General features: G+C 55.4%; 1 pseudogene; it reads left to right on the forward strand.

Moving 5' to 3' along the window:
* On the forward strand, window positions 1-3,171 carry LOC109741671 (WRKY transcription factor 22-like; annotated as a pseudogene).
* Window positions 3,172-4,018: the final 847 nt, after the last annotated feature.

The raw sequence follows: 4,018 nt of genomic DNA on the forward strand, positions 1-4,018 counted from the left end.
ATGGACTCCGCCGATTGGGGCCTCGAGGCGGTCGTGAGGAGCTGCGGCGGCTCGACCTTAGCTCCCGGCTCGGAAGCAGAGCCAGAGGCTACTGCGGCGCGGGTTCGCCGGGAAGTCACCGCCGGTGTGGAGTTCGTCGGGCAACGGATGAAGCCGGCGTCCTCCTGGTCGTTGTACGACGGCCTGGAGCGGCCTCGGGCGCCATTTTCCATCACGCCGTCGTCGACATCCCGCGAGCGCAACGTGCTCATCTCCTTCTCGACGTTCGGGCAGACGCTGCCGGGAAGGAAGCAGGCTGGCCGGAAACCGGGCGTTGGCACTCCCACTCCCAGGCGGCGGAAAACAAGGTACGTATAAAGATCATCTCTTGGTTAGTTATCGTATGAAGCGATGACCAGTAATGTTTGGTTGGTCGAAGCAGCAAGAAGAAGGTGGTGGCGGTTGGCGCCGGCGGCCCACGGCGGCGTCAACAACGGCACCGTCGACGACCTGTGGGCATGGCGCAAGTACGGCCAGAAACCTATCAAGGCCTCCCCGTTTCCTCGGTAATCAACTGTTCCTACATCATTAACTTTCTCTGATGAATCCAAGCTCCACCAGACGTGCGAGATGCAGTGAGACTAAATGCTTGTGCAGAGCCTGCTACAAGTGCAGCAGCCTTAGAGCATCTCCAGCCGTTGGCCCCTTCAGAACGCATAAAAGTCACCCTTGGAGCGAGCCGGCGATACAATCGGCGCTGGAGGCGGTTTTGCGTCCAGCCGTCGCCCCCAGACGCTGATATAGGCCCACTTTTCGGCCCACTTTTTACGAATAAATGGCCCATATGAGCGAGAATAGGCCCATATTCGACGTGGTTCGCCGTGGCTGGGCGTTGAATTATGAACATAAATATTTTTTATCACATAGTTCATCACAGAAAATCAAATAGTTCAACAAAATAGTACAACAACAACAAATAGTTCAATACAAATTATATAGTTCAACAAATAAAAACTCATATTTCATCCCACATCGCACCTGGCGTCGCCCTTGAGCCTCCATAGGTGCTCCACCAGATCCTGCTGCAGCTGATGATGCACCTGTGGGTCTCGGATCTCCTGACGCATACTGAGGTAGGCAGCCCAGGTTGCCGGTAGCTGGTGATCAACTTCGGCTAGAGGACCCTGCCTGTAGTATGGTTCAGTGTCAAACACTGGGTCTTCTTGCTCGCTCTCGATGATCATGTTGTGCAAGATGACACAGCAAGTCATGATCTCCCACATTTGATCTTTCGACCAAGTCTGAGCAGGGTACCGGACAACAGCAAATCGAGATTGGAGCACACCAAATGCTCGCTCGACATCCTTCCGGCAAGCCCCCTGCACCTTGGCAAAGTGGGACTTCTTGCATCCTGGCACAACGTTTGAGATAGTCTTCACAAATGTAGACCATCTCGGATAGATGCCATCAGCTAGGTAGTACCCCTTGTTGTAGTGCCGCCCATTGATCTCGAAGTTCACCGGAGGAGAATAACCTTCAACAAGCTTGGCAAAGACAGGGGAGCACTGCAGCACGTTGATGTCATTGTGAGTTCCTGGCATACCAAAGAAGGAGTGCCAAATCCAGAGGTCCTGTGTGGCCACCGCCTCAAGTACCACACTACAACCGCCTTTGGCGCCTTTGTACATCCCCTGCCAAGCAAATGGGCAATTCTTCCATTTCCAATGCATGCAGTCGATGCTTTCAAGCATACCAGGAAATCCTCTTGCTGCATTCTGTGCTAGGATCCGAGCAGTGTCTTCCGCATCGGGTGTTCTCAAGTATTGCGGTCCAAACACTGCCACCACTGCCCGACAGAACTTGTAGAAACACTTTATGCTGGTGGACTCGGTCATGCGCCCATAGTCGTCGAGTGAATCACCGGGAGCTCCATATGCAAGCATCCCCATCGCTATCGTGCACTTCTGGATCGAGATGAATCCAAGTTTGCCGGTGCAATCCATCTTGCACTTGAAGTAGCTGTCGAACTCCCGGATGAAATTCACAATCCTGAGGAAGAGCTTTCAGCTCATTCGATAACGGCACCGAAATGTTTTGTCACCGTGAAGTGGAGCATCGGCGAAGTAGTCGGAGTAGAGCATGCAGTAGCCTTCGAGACGATACTGGTTCTTTGCTTTCACCCGCCCCGGCGCCGAGCCACCTCGCCGCGGCTTTTCATTGCTCACCAGCAGCTGGGCGAGGGCGGCGAGCACCATGAGATGCTCTTCTTCCTGGACGTCGGCCTCGGCTTCCTCCTCCAGCAGCGCGGCGAGCGCTTCCTCGTCATCCGAGTCCGTCGTCGAGGCAGGCAAATCGCCGAACACCTTGCGCCCGGTGGGCATGTACCCGCCGCTAGACTGCCCCTCCGCGGCCGGAAACGCCCAGCTGCTGTTGGAGGGGCTGCCTCGGCGAACTCTGCTATTTTTCCGGCGGGGATTGGCTATCTAGCGGTGATGGGCGGCGGGCGGCGCCGGGATATAGCTAGTGGCGGCCGAGGGCGCGGGGGGTGGGAGGCGAGTCGAGGAAGAAAATCTTGCCTTTTCACCTGACGGTGTGGGCCAACCGCGCTTTTCCCTTGCGCTGGAGCCCCCGAGCGCCCCCAGTGCGCCGGGTTCGGCCTGCGACCGCCGGACCCAAAAATAGGCCGAACCGGCGCTTTTCGGCGTCCTGCGGGCGCGACTAGGGCGTTTTTCTGACGCCGGCGCCGAAAAAGTGGCCTGAGGGGACTGTTGGGGGCGCGGCTGAAGATGCTCTTAGGGCGTGCACGGCGCGGAAGCTGGTGGATCGCAGCCCGGCCAAGCCCGAGGTGCTTATCGTCACGTACATCGACGGCCATTGCCACGCTGTGCCCGTGCCGATCAACGCGCTCGCCGGCACGGCGCACCACCCACCCAAGTCACCGCGCGGCACGACGACGTCAGGCGAGGCGGTCTCAGCCAGGCGCGAGGTGGACAACGCCGACGTACCGCCTTGCATCGCGAGGAGTTGGCGGACGACAAGTCCAAGCTCGGGGCACCCGTGGGGCTGGACGATTTTTTCGGCTCTTTCGACAACACCGTGTTCTCGAGGACGTGGGCGACGGGTTTCTTCCCTGTAGTTTGTGAAGCTGATTTGCACAAGAAAGGCATTGTGTACTACCACCTCCCGTTGTAAATACACAACCTCAGGTACAATCAATTTTCTTTAACTTCTACTACTAGTACTACATCAAAAAAGTTAGTTTGCGTGTTTGCTAAAGATGAGGTACCTGGCAAGGCCGATGACGGGGACAACATGACAAACGCCAGCAAGGAGCTTCGACCCTCGCGAGTCTGAGCCCGGACAAGGCCGATGACGGGGACAACATGACAAACGCCAGCAAGGAGCGTTGACCCTCGCGAGTCTGAGCCCGGACCTCGCCCAAGACTTTTGAGTTGAATGCGAGGAAGTACGTTGATTAGTGCGGTTTTGGCGAAGGGGTGTGTGTGTGGTCTTCGTCGGAGAACATGAGGCTGCGAATGTTTAGAGGAATGGCCTTGGGCGACGGCGGTAGAATGGTAGGTTGCAGCCAGGCGGTCGCGGGGGGTGCCTGCAAGCACTCTGGCTGGTGGTTGTTTTTTAGGAAGGGCCTTCATGGCTAGCTTTATTAACTTAAATCACACTTACATCGTCTGCTAATAAAGATAAAATAAAACGTGGAGGTGTATCCGACCACACCATCGGTGGATTAGACCTCCCAAAACTAGCAAGTTCATGGACAACCATGTTCGACTCCCTATTACAATGTTCAATAAGGATCTTCCCGAAATTGGCAAGTATACTTCGACATTCATTGAGGATCGGTGCAGCCACCAACGAGTAACCCTCGTTTCTATTCAGTGCATCAACAATAGTCACATTATCAGTTTAAACCACGAGAAAGGCAACATCGTGGGCAGGAGATTGAAGAACAATGACCACACAATATTAACCGCTGGATGGTGATCTAACAGTCACGTACATCCACTACCGCATTGGTTAG

This window comes from Aegilops tauschii, chromosome 4, assembly GCF_002575655.3.
Source record: "Aegilops tauschii subsp. strangulata cultivar AL8/78 chromosome 4, Aet v6.0, whole genome shotgun sequence".
In the NCBI taxonomy this organism is placed as follows: Eukaryota; Viridiplantae; Streptophyta; class Magnoliopsida; order Poales; family Poaceae; genus Aegilops; species Aegilops tauschii.